Below are 13,448 nucleotides of genomic sequence, written 5' to 3'. Positions count from 1 at the left end.
AACCCTTGTTTTCTTTTCTTTTGCTTCCTTTTTTGTCTTTTCCTTTTGTTACTTTTGTATTCCTGTTTTGAGAAGAATAGTTCATTGTTCCAGTCTCTGCAATGGAAATTGTGAGATTAGGAATAGCGGTCTTTTAATTTTCTTTGAGCAAAGTATCTTATCTGTTTGTGGTACCAGGGCTGTTCCCAAGATCAACTGATGCAGGTTAGTGTGTTTATGTGTGTGAGATTTTAACTGATAAACTAGTGCTGGGGAAAGGCTTAAATCCCCCACATCCACAGCATAATGTACCTGGTTGGAATCAGGGAGCCCTTGTGCCTTCTAGTTACACTTTAAAAGCAACAACATGGGAGAATCTATTAAGGGATGTTCCATATCGGAAGGTTGGCGGTTCAAATCTGCACGATGGAGTGAGCTTCCACTGCTCTGTCTCAGCTTCTGCCAACCTAGCATTCAAAAGCATACCAGTGCAAGTAGATAAATAGGTACCACTGTGGCAGGAAGGTAAACAGTGTTTCCGTGTGCTCTGGCACTCGTCACAGACCTCCGTGTGCCAGTAGCAGTTTAGTCATGCTGGCCACATGACCCAGAAAGCTATCTGTGGACAAATGCCAGCTCCCTCGGCGAGTTCGAGCACCGCACCCCATAGTTGCCTTTGACTGGACTTAACCATCCAGGAGTCCTTCTACCTTAATTTGGTTCTCACCATTCCTACCTTTAACTAGTTTTGATCATGCTATCAACATACAGAATGGTTCAGTACAGAGGCATCTAAAAAGTGGAGTGGTTATTATAATACAATTAAGTATGTTATCATAGGGACGTGGGTGGCACTGTGGGTTAAACCACAAAGCCTAGGGCTTGCTGATCAGAAGGTCGGTGGTTCAAATCCCCGCAACAGGGTGAGCTCCCGTTGCTGGATCCCAGCTCCTGACAACCTAGCGGTTCGCAAGCACAAACGTGCAAGTAGATAAATAGGTACTGCTCTGGCGGGAACGTAAACAGCGTTTCCATGCGCTGCTCTTGTTCGCCAGAAGCGGCTTAGTCATGCTGCCCACATGACCCGGAAGCTGTACGCCAGCTCCCTCGGCCAATAAAGCGAGATGAGCGCCGCAACCCCAGAGTCATCCGCGACTGGACCTAATGGTCAGGGGTCCCTTTACCTTTATGTTATCAATAGTTCATGGTCAGATGGTGTGATGGGTAAGAATACTCACCTGAACTACCAACAGCTTAGTCTCTGCTGCAGTACTTCCCGGGAAAGAAAGGGGGAGGGCAAACCAGTGGAAAGGTTGGCATAGTGCAAATGTACCATTAAAGTCAATTTGGTGCCCCTGCAGTAGAGCCTCTGGCAGGACATGAGCATTGGTGGTTGGCTATCCATGCCAACTCCTGACTCCTTGATAGTTAAGTGGTATGCTGTGCATGCAAAGGTGTCAGGCTCAACTATCTTCCAATTTACTGGCTTAAATGTTGCAATATTGCTTCACTCAAAGTAAGCTGATAAATAATAATGTCATCTCAAAAGAATCAGCAGAGTTTCACACTGCCAATTAGTCATTGTCTAACAGCAGGTAACTAAACATTCTGAAACAATTCTTTCAACATGTTCCCAACTCCCACATCAGGACAAATCTCCCTGTGGTTTTTCATTTTTCAGTTGTTCCTGTACAATTGGGTTTGATTGACTCTACTTCCAGTACAAAAGAATCAGCTCTACATTTCTCTGGTACGTCACAGTAAATTACTATCCAATCCATATTTATACTCAATAAAATGCAATTTCATGCAGGAAGTTATTTACAACTTGCTGGGTATTAAATTATCTCTTGAAAATGTCTACTAAAATTCTGTCGGTGACTGGAAATGCAGGCCTTGAGAGCTTATATGCTCTTTGACCAATTTTTTTTTTGGTCTAGTACAAAATTCTGCATCTCATTTTTGGGGATTCTGCACCAAACTGGTAAGATGAACTCATGAAGCTAACCTTTTCTCAGAGAAGACCCGCTGAAATTATTTTTTGTAAATAACTGCTATGTTTCAGTTTTTCAATCACATTTGTTAGCATATGTAAAGGTAAAGGTAAAGGTAGCCCTGCCCGTACGGGCCAGTCTTGACAGACTCTGGGGTTGTGCGCCCATCTCACTCAAGAGGCCAGAGGCCAGCGCTGTCCGGAGACACTTCCGGGTCACGTGGCCAGCGTGACATCGCTGCTCTGGCGAGCCAGAGCCGCACACGGAAACGCCGTTTACCTTCCCGCTGGTAAGCGGTCCCTATTTATCTACTTGCACCCGGAGGTGCTTTCGAACTGCTAGGTTGGCAGGCGCTGGGACCGAGCAGCGGGAGCGCACCCCGCCGCAGGGATTCGAACCGCCGACCTTTCGATCGGCAAGTCCTAGGTGCTGAGGCTTTAACCCACAGCGCCACCTGCGTCTTGTTTAGCATATGTAAACAAGGCCAATTACTTTCAGTACAATATGAAGAAAATAAATCCTAAATAAAGAGAACAGAATTAAATTGAGTACAGTCTTGTGACAGATGGGGAACTCTACACAAGTGAACTTAACTGTGCTGGCCTTTGCATTTATAATCCCAGCCTATAAGGTATCACCTTTACACAGGAAAACTCTCCTGAAATCATTTTACTCAGCACAATGAACAAAAGCAGTGATCCAATGTATTTTCCTTTAATTTGTAATCATTAACTTATAATGGATACACACGCAATCCTGCTCAAATGCTCATTCACCTGGGAAACTGATTGCTTAATAGGGCTATAGATGGCTGCTTCTTGCTAAGTGAAATTGAACTCATAAGACTACATGGCAACAGGCAATCTGACTCTCCTAGGCTCTACCTGTTGTATTCCATTATTTTTAAGTCTGCGTTTAAGAAGTGTGCCCCAGTAGTTAAGATGAAAGGAGTTAGAGCAGGAGATGCCAACCTGGCACTTGTTTGTGCCATGGTACGCATGAAAGCTTCTACTGGTGCATCTGAGTAGGTGCCCCAGAGTCTGAACTTTCGCTTCTTTTTAAAGCAAGTCTCTAGCCCTCCTGGAATGTAAATTATGGGGCAACATGTACAGGCACCTTCTATGAGATTTCTGTGGAATGAGTGTGGTGTGGCCACTTCACCCTGTTGCTATTAGACAGCAACAGTGTGTGTGTGTGTGTGTGTGTGTGTGTGTGTGTGTGTGTGTGTGTAATCAGTAAGATGTGATTTCCCCAAGCAGGACCAGCAGGACATAACTGACTTCCTATGTTAACTATAAAGTTGTCAGGGGCAGCACTCTCTCTTATTTTGTGTTACCGCATGCTTCCCATGGCAGCCATTTTTTGTGTTAAGCCCCACCCTGCCCCATAGCAGCTATTTTGTGCTTCTAGTACACTCTTTCAAAACCTGAAATGTGCCCACTGGTCTAAAAAGGTTAAGAACCCTTTAGTTAGAGAAAAGTGGCAGGCGGGGAAAATGCTGAAAATGTGGCTGGAGGTTATGAATAAAGATCTACATTGAAGCGGGTTGGACTACTTCTACAACGGGATCCTCAATTAGATTTTAACCCTTGCTGGACTCAGGTCTACACACTAAACCCTCTCCAAAGTCACACTATATAAATTACCTCAGCAACAGGTTACGGGTCCAGCAGGGGGAATACAGCATATGTGAGAAATTGCCTTGTGCTAGCAAATGTGTGGAGACAGGGGTACTTATACACACGTCTGGTGGATATGCCCGAAGGTGGCAAATTTTGGGAAACTAGTGTTTAATGAGATAAGTAAAATTACTCATCATCAGATCACGAAGTCTCCAGAGCTTGCTTTACTGAATCTGTATTTGAAGAATCAGGCCTTGGTTAATAAACCACTAATTAGATTTCTCTTTATAGGTAGGTAGCCGTGTTGATCTGCCGTAGTCGAAACAAAATAAAAAATTTCCTTCCAGTAGCACCTTAGAGACCAACTAAGTTTGTTATTGGTATGGGCTTTCGTGTGCATGCACACTTCTTCAGATTTCTCTTATGACAGTACCCATGGTTATAGCTACTGAAAAGGTGTGAACTTGAATGCTTGGCATTCAAGAGAGTAGGCATATGAGTATCTTAAGTGTGATTTGGGGGCAGGGGGAATAGTTAAAAGCAAAAACACTCCTCTTGATTGTTTCCTACAGAAAACCTAGCACTATGACTAGTAAGAAAAGGAAAGATCATATATTTCTGCAAAATCCCATTTGTCACTTTAAGATCATTCAAACTGTAAAATGTTGCTTTCCATCAAGTGTGAAAGGTGTTCATTTGTTTGTGTTGCCAAGGATACATGTGGTAATAACAGGAAAAATATTTCTGGCATGCAATGCACAAAGCTGACAAAAATAAGCCAATGTTAAACCCCATATCAGCTCTACAGCCTAATCCAAACTTTAGCTATCTGATTATACTTTACTGACTAGCTGGCATCAGCCCCTAGGGAGTTTGAGGAAATCCCACTGCTTACTTTGTTCCACTTTGAAATAATAACTTTTAACTACTCACTGACCAAACTTGTCTACTTATCCCATGATCTGGGTTCAACTATTGCTGTTATGATGCTTGTTGAATTACTTCACACCAGTCACTGTCTTTCAGTATAACGTATCTCACATAATTTTGCATCCCGAGAAGAAAGCAAGAGAGGAGCCTAAGCTCATCATATTGGCTCCTGAAGAGGCCACAACAGACTGAATTCTGCTGTTTTATGCTTGTTTTACATTTTGGATTATAAATCATGGGGAATTGGCAGAAAGGAGTGCATATAAGTACAGTGCATAAATATGCACTGGTTGCTGGTTTTGGTGGAACTCAGATTGACAAAAATCATCTGTCACCTCAAGAATGTGGTCACCAAAGGTGATGCATGGAGAGTTGGCGACATCCTGATCCAGGATGTTGGTTTTTGTCAGGCTGATGTGGGCCAAATTCCCTGCAGGCTTGGGCAAAATGGTTGATGAGTCTCGGTAGGGCTTCCTCAGAGTGCACTGTCTAGATGGAGGATAGAGGGTTTATGTGAGCATGGGCATAGCCAGGATTTATGTTGGGGCACAGGCTTCATGTTAGGGAGGGCAGAACCTCAGTTAAGTATTTTTATTGATTTACTTGATTTGGGGGAGGCAGCTGCCCCCCTGACCCCACTTGGCTATGCCCATGTTTGTGAGTGTGTAGTAATTAGCATACCATGCAAAGGTAAAAGTTACATCTGCCGCTTTTGCTTCTGCGACACCCTCCCCCAACTCACCCCCCAGCATGTGGCCCTTGAAAAGCTGTTCAGAAAGGAATGCAGCTGTCTTGCTGACAGATATTCCTCACCCCTGCCCTGTACAGTAGTAGCTCTGGTTGCGAACGGGATCCGTTCCGGAGTCCCGTTCACAACGTGAAAAGCCTGCAACCTGAAGCACCGTATCTGCACAGGTGCACGGTGCGATTTGGTGCTTGTGCGCATGCGCGAAGTGTGATTTAGCACTACTGCGCATGCGCGAGCAGTGAAGCCCGGAAGTAACCCTTTCCGGTACTTCCGGGTCGCCACAGGATGCAACCTGAAAACAACGTAACATGAAGCAAACATAACATGAGGTATGACTGTATACTAATAGTGAATGTATTTGGCCAGTGGGAATTCCTATTTAACCAAAATGGCACCATCTATGCTTCAAAAAGGAAGTATCCAACTTAGGCTGAAAGAAGGCTCAAAGGTTTCCCAAAGTTCGATAAATCTTTAGGAAGGATTCCCCCTCAGAACCAATTGGACACAGACTGTTGTCTGAGCTGCTGGAAAGCAGAAAACTGGGGAAGGGATAATGGCATATCCCAGAATTTGGCAGCTTGGCTTCCTCAGCAAGCACTCCATGCTGCAACATTTTCTTGCAGGGGCTACTTGAGAGACAGGCGGGCTAGAAAACTTAAACTCGTGATGAAATTCCATTGTAATAACAGAAATGAGTTGCTTTGTTATTTTTGCCCCCTCGCTTTTATCCCCTTTACTAATGAGCGACTGTGAAAGGAACTCAAGTTTCTAAAACAAACCTAGTTATAAAACTCTAATGATGAGGCTGGTGATGCAAAAAACAACACGCCATAACAAAGAAACAAACAACACTTCTAAGCGGGTTCTGGCGGGACCCAGGTTCTGCTTGACTCGCTCCAAACCCGTGTTTACACATCGAGTCCCATCGTTGTTCTCCTCGGTGCTCCCCTTTTTTTCTTTCGAGCGCCTTGGACGCTCTTGGCAAGGGCGGAGAGGCGCTTCTGGACTGGAGGGAAGGAGGTGGCGCCTCAGGCCGGGAGGCGAGGCCTCCTGGCGGCGTGGTCTTTCGAGGAAGGGCGGGAGCTGGGCGAAGCGGAGGAGGCGGCGGCCGCTGCTGAGGAGACAAGTGGCGGCGGCGGCCCCAGTGGGAGGGGGAAAGCCGAATGGGCGCCGCCCGGCCGCTTCTGCGCTCTCTCGCCGGCGGGCGGGATAAATGCGGGATTCGGGGCGGCCGCTCGGCTTAGTCGCTGAGCTGAGCGGGAGGAGCAGCAGAGAGGAAGCTCAGCCGCCGCCGCCGCTCTTATTTCCCCGGAGAGGCGCTTCTCCAGCGAGGGCGAGAGAGGTGAGAGCTCCTGGGGGGTGACTTCGCCCTGGGGGTCGCGCTTTCCTCCCTGAGGTCTCCGCCTGGGCCGCCCTTGCCCTTCCCTTTCAATGGGATTTCTTTGCCCCCTCCCCAGCCCCAGCTTCCAAAAATGAGGGTTTATTTTGGCGACCCCTCTCATCCTGCTCCCCCCCCCCGGCCTGTGTACTTTCCCTTTCTTTCTCGGCTGCTTATCAACTTCATGACTAACTCTTCATTACCCTACGGCAGTTCAGGGAGACATACATATATATGAACATTTCCATTAAGGTTGTTCTTTCCCCTTTCTCGGATTGAATTCGGGTTGAGTTTGTGGGACGGGGGGCGGCGACTGGGCAGCCAGAAATAAATAACTGCTGGGTTTGCAAAAGCCCCCCCCCCCGTGCGGTTTATTGAGATGAATTCACAAGGGCTCTTTTTGCCCCTCTCCTTCCTCCAAATCTGTCATGTGCGTAGTAAATGAATACTTGTAAATTCCCAAAGCCCACAACTATGCGGTATATCGGGGTGTGTGTGTGTTTTTTTGCGGGGGGTGGGTGGGGAAGAAGAGCTTCCCAATTTATTTTTCCGATTTCCATCTCCAGAAGAAGGAATGAGTGTATCTGAGATTCCCCCTTCGGGTACTTTTCTGCTTACCCTTTACCCCGAATTTTATGCGGTCAGGCCACCCTTGGAAACATGTCCGGTCAAGTTACTAGCCCCTACGAAAACTTCATTAGCTCACATTCCCGCCAATACTTGCAGCAGGGGCTTCTTTTTTTCCTATGTCATTCAAAAGAGCTCATTCTTATCCTGGGGCGGGATGAGATTTTTATGTGCTATGGTTGAATGGGAATTTACAAATGTGGTATAGGGCATCAAAGGAGTGCCATAAAGAGAACAGGTGACTATAATAAAAAGTGGGCGTCTCAGTCCTTACATCTTAGTCTGGGGCTGGATATGTTGCCCATAGGGTAGAAACGATCTGCAACACAGACAGATGTCCTTGTCTGCCTCTGTAAGGTAATGGTCGCCACAGGGAGTCTTTTGAAGGACCTCTAGCTTTTCTTCTCTTGCTGGTGAGTGTAAAAGTGGTAACAGCACAACTGAATTTAATGAAGTTACGCTTGTATAGGGAATATCTAAGAAATATTTAGCGTAGAGCATATCCCTGAATTGAAATGGAAAATGAGAACATTAAAGAGATGTTCAGACCGGAGTTGATAATTTTCTCATCTTTTGTTTTCTCCCACTCTCTGTGTGTGTCTGGGTTTGAAAGAGAGACGTTTTTCTTGAACTATGGGGACACTTGTGAAATAACTGTGAAACTTAATTTGCTTAAAACTAGACAAGAATTTGTTTAAAATTAGACAGTACAGTGCATCTCATGGCCTCAGTTGGTAAGAGCCCAATTCAAAATATATTCTGTGAAATACTGGTCCGTGTGTGTGTGGATTCTGCCTAAATCTCTGTAGTGTCCTTTTGCACCAAAGCAAATTATAAATGGCTTACAAGCTATTCACATAGCAGACAGACAGCTTTTGATGCTCATGCATACTTTTATTTTTGGAAGTGGAATCTTGAGCTTGAAGCCAAAGACTATTTATTTGTATAAGAATTTCCATTTGGTGTTGAATGTCGCCACAGAATCAAAAGGGCTATTTTGCCTCCTTTCTAGCCCTCCTATGTGTGAAGATGCTCAACATGCCCAGTAATAACTTAGAATCATAGAACTGTAGAGTTGGAAGGGACCCTGAGGATCATCTAGTCCAACCCCCTGCAATGCAGGAATATGCAGCTGTCCCATACGGTGATCAAACCTACAACCTTGGTGTTATCAGCACCATGGTCTAACCAACTGAGCTATCCAGAACTTGTGTGGACACTTAAAAAAAAGAAGATGGGAGGAACACGTTATTTGTTAGAAAGATAACATTTTTCAAAATTGGCAGTTTCTATCCAAGACCCATCTGTTCCGGACTTGCTTTCCCCCCAAATAGATTTATAATAGGACAGAGGACATGGCTGCTGTACTGGTATCTGAAGTCTAAAGTACAGTGTAGTCTGCTTGACTGTATTGGTTTTTAAAGAGCTTGCTGGAAGATATTAGTCAAGCAGTAGATTATGAGAGTAGGGTATAGTATCAGAATAGTTAACTGCACTGCAACTAAGAACTGTAGGTCATCTAGCATGTAATGCTTTAAAATTTCATTTTGAGGGCACAGCAGCATTACACATGCCTTAAGAACATCATAAGAAGCTGCTGGATCACACCAATGACCCATCTAGTCCAGCATCCTGTTCTTGCAGTGGTCAGCCAAATGCTTCTGGGAAACTCGCACGCAGGATCTGAGCCCAAAAGCACTCTCCCCTCCTATGGTTTCCAACAAGTGATATGCAGAAGAAGCATTACTAACCTCCAGCCATGGAGGCAGAGTGTAACTAATATGTCATTGTTGGTTGGGTGTAACATTATTTAATAAAGGCTGGAACTGTGTTTTTGTCATCATCTTCTTGAGCCATCCTACCTGAGTTGAAAGGAAGGGCTTTTCTGGTGGTGGGAACCTAAACAGTTAGTCGGAAATGGGATGAACCTTTTGTCCACTCATTCATGGAAGTGGAATGTCTTTTCTAGTTAAAGCTTGGCAAGGCGTTTGGCTCTCTAACGAGCAATTGCCGACAACATCCTTTGAGTAACTGCTTGAAGTGAAGAATTAGGTCAGCCACAAAGTACATGCTCTAGAAAGGCAACATTTTTCTCTCCAAACAATTTTAGAGTCCACCTTAACAATTAAGAGCGCATCCAAGATTCACAATGGAATAAATAATAGGCACAAAATAAACAGTAGTATTGGTTTGTAGATAGTTTTTGGGGCTGTTCATATTTTGACCCTGAGAGAGGTTTGAGTTTCCTTATTCACTGAATTTCAGTAGAAGCTATTTCAACACAGTTCTTGCATTTTGTTCCAAGTATAACTATAGCTGACAATTTGTCTTGCATTCACTTGCTAACCTCACAGGTCTGTGTGAACATTTTGGAAACCGAAATAATTTGAGATGGGACCTGTGCAAATTGGAACGGTGGTGTACTTTCAGGATTAAAAATGTATCCTACTTAAAAATTTAATAATAATAATAACTTTATTGGATCTTCTCTTGAAGATATGGGCTGGATTAGCTCTTTATTTACACGACAATTTATTGTTGTAAGCAGTTGTGTTCTAATTCTTAAGTTTTGGCATGCTTTTAATAGCTTGCTGCTTTTTTCTGAACAGGGATGTTTATGTTTGTTGCATCTTTGATAACATTCAGTGCCTTTTTACAGGTAGTGAGCAGATAAAAAATATGGCATCACATAAATTAATATGGGTGTTTTAGGAACAGTTAATTCTGCATCATGAATCCTTTTAGTGCCTTGTAAAACACTGTATTTCACAAGATAAGGGACATGGTGAAGGAACACATTTGAAGAAGTTAGAGGTTGTTTTTGACCTAGCAGCAGTTAGTAACCAACACATATTTCGCAATGCATCAAAATATTGTCATCACTGCATGTTTGTCAAGAACACAACTGTAAGGCTTTAGTTCTCTTTACATAACATTTGATAGGATTATCAGTATGTCAAATGAGTGTGCTGAAGGAAACATTCTAGATTGGTGTTTCAAATAACTTTCTTCTTACCAGTGGAATTTTGGTTTTTCAATTGGGAGCCAACATTTTGGACATGGACAAGGGTGGTGGTCTCCCTCCTCATACATCAGTCTTCCTCAACCAATGGTTGTAGTGGCTGGACTAGATGGGAGTTGACTCCAAAACATCTGGAAGGTACCGTATTGGCTACCTCTGATTAAAACATCTGCAGGGGCACCAGGTTGAAGAAGGGTGTCATAACACCATTTGGCCTATCTAGAGAGATACTTAAACAAGTTTTCACATGTGTTCTAGACATCCTGACTGCGTCCTTCAATGATGAGTAATTATTGAGCATTTTATGGATCATAGCTATATTTTTTATATATAAATTAGTAGGTAAGACTCCCAGTAATGGCAGCAGCATTAATGCAGATTTTTATATTTCCAAATGGTGGAATAATGGAATGTGCAACTTCAAAGGAGAAGTGTTTCTTCAAAGCTCATTTTTCTATAGTAGTAGCAGACATGGTGATGACTGGTGCTATATCATAAGCCTCTTCAATACAGATTCCTTAGCTTTCTTCTGATGACTGCTAATATACTTTACTGAGTAATTACACCTTCTTACTGTCAAGGTTTGCATACACTGGCGGACGAGATAAAAAAAAAATTGTTTTGTTTTCACATAGCCTTCCCAACCTTGTATCTTTAAGTTGACAGTAGAACTGTCGGTTTTGACAGCTTAGTTATACATAATAAATGAGGGCTCCAAACATATTTTGAATAAACTCACTTTAGTTGGAGACAAATGTTACTTATTTCGTGTCCTCCATCAAGGAGGAAAAATACATTTATGTATTTAGAAAGGTTCATGCTCTGAATGTTTAGTGAATTCATCTGCATATAAGAGCGCCCTCTGCTGTCTAAGTTAGCTAAAGGAGTGCATCTACTTTGTTCTCTGTTTTGAGTATCTATTGTTGTTTAGATAAAATAACAATACTGTATCCTGATGTATAATTTGTCAATACATGTGGAGCAAAGACTGAAATCTGTGTTAATGTCTTAAATGTCAAAATATTTCTGTCACTTACTCTCTTATTGCAAATAGAATAAGAATGATTTCAATAGAATGAAAGCTCTTGAAATAGTTATTTGCATGCAAAATATATTTTGTTTAGAATTTGAATGGTTTTGCGTCTAGACTACTACTACTCCCAAAAAGTTAAGGGTAAATGGTATGAGTCTCATTCTGCCCCGAGGCTAAAAATTGTTGGTCTGAAGTAGCATCAAATATAAACAATATTGTGAAGGGCAACTTTAAGAAAAAAAATCTAGATGCTTTGCATTGAACAAGTGGAAAACAAAATAAATATATTTGAGCAACAATGTTTAAAGAACTTTGGGATAGCAAACAGAAGGGGCATAGGATTAGTTAAAATCCTTTTGCAATTTTGTGAGAATATGTGAATATGATTCTCTTTTATGAAGGACCATGCGGGATTTGACACCTTTCCGCAGGGCCTGCAAGACAGAGCTGTTTCGCCTGGTCTTTGGCTTAGACTCCTCTGACCCCTTATATGGGATTTGGTATATAAATTTTCCCTTGGCTTTTTTGCTGGCCCATGGAGGACCAGCATGGATAGCTGGCTCGGGTGAATATCCGATGTTTCCTCCCTTTATGGCCTTGATTTATGGGCTACTACTAAAATGAGGCTGCATTTTAAGCTGTATTTTAAGCCGTATTTTAATTAACTGTTTTTTCCCCCATTATGTTTTATTGTAATTTATACAATAAATGGTGTTAGCCGCTCTGAGCCTGGCCCTGGCCGGGGAGAGCGGGGTATAAACAATTTTTTAAAATTATTATTATTATTAATAATAATAATAATAATAATAGATATATAAATAAAGTGGGTTCTTTAATAGCTCCCTTCTTTCAATTATACGATATTCACTAATTTATATTGGCTCATATTCTTCTTTTTCTCTTTATTTTTTATTTGCTGACATTATTATGGATTATCATAGTAATTATTGCTATTTAAAATTAATTTATAATTTCATGTATTTTTGTAAATTGTGCAGTTATTGCTTGAATTTCTGTTTCAGTTAAAATAAAATATCAATAATATTTTTTTCCTTCTAGCTTTTTGCCGGCTTGAGGTTTTTCACCTTTTCCTAAAATAATCCTGAATTTCACCTATCCAGTAACTTTAATACAGTGTGTGTGTGTGGGAGGTGGGGGGGGGGGGTAGAATAGGAATCTGAAAACTTGACTACCAAGTAGCTGCATTTAATTTATATTCCTAGTCAGATTTTCTGGGCAAAACCCTCAAAGTTTAAAACATTTTTGTTTAAAAAAGAACCTTAAAAACAATATATGATACATGAATAATTAGAACAGTTAAGAAACATTTTGTCTAATAGATTTCTGGGAAAAATAATGTGTCATGAATAAGTTTTGTGGTGCAAAACAGGCATATAAAACTAAAAGGCTCTAGTAAAAAAGATGTTTTGGGGAAGTAGTAATGAAAGGGACAGTTCAGAAACCACAGGAAGAGCTATGTATATTTTTAGTATAACTTTTTTCAATTACAATAATGAGAGAGTACTAGAAATGTGGTGTGCATTGTGTCTCTAGTTTGTTGTGAAATTTTCAGTAACCACTCATCTAGCTGAAGCTTTAGATTTGCATTTCTAGTCAAGCAAAGTCTATATATCTGAAATTAAATCCACTATAATAATGTTCATTGAACAGAGTTGCATCTACCAGCAGAGAATTTTTCACCACTAGTGCTTGATCTCGTAGCCACAATGGCTCCTGCCACTATGTGGCTGCTGTGACCACTTTTCCATTTTGTTCTTGAGCTATTTTGGCATAGGCTCTTATTAGTTATCAGTTCGTCTTCCTTACTCTCAATGTGTCTCAGAGTAGATTCTCCTGTGCCCAAATAACTTTCTGAGTCAAGGAGCTGCAGGGCAGCTTGTACAAAAATTATGGTGCGTTGCAGGTTAACAGATGCAGCAGGAGGACAAATGGTCAGATGAAGACTTTCTATGATGCTTGTAATAACCTGATAGGTTAGCCAATGTGGAGCCCTCCAGATACTTTGGACTGCAACTCCCATCATCCCTGATCCCTGGGCATTCTGGCTGGAGCTGAGGGAGTCCACCACATCTAGAGGGCAACATGTCTGCTACC

At 42.2% G+C, this 13,448-nt stretch overlaps 1 protein-coding gene across 1 annotated transcript in view; it reads left to right on the top strand.

Annotated features, from left to right (window-relative positions):
• The first annotated feature begins 6,346 nt into the window (after positions 1-6,346).
• The window catches only part of SERPINE2 (serpin family E member 2), a 28,628-nt gene continuing 21,526 nt past the window's right edge, over positions 6,347-13,448 (top strand). The window contains exon 1 of the mRNA XM_083742139.1: positions 6,347-6,615. The gene's annotated coding sequence lies outside the window, so the exon portion shown is untranslated. The remainder of the gene's footprint in view (positions 6,616-13,448) is intronic.

This window comes from Podarcis gaigeae, assembly GCF_964106915.1.
Source record: "Podarcis gaigeae genome assembly, chromosome: 5".
Lineage (NCBI taxonomy): Eukaryota > Metazoa > Chordata > Lepidosauria > Squamata > Lacertidae > Podarcis > Podarcis gaigeae.
This window is presented reverse-complemented; position numbering and strand designations above follow the sequence as displayed.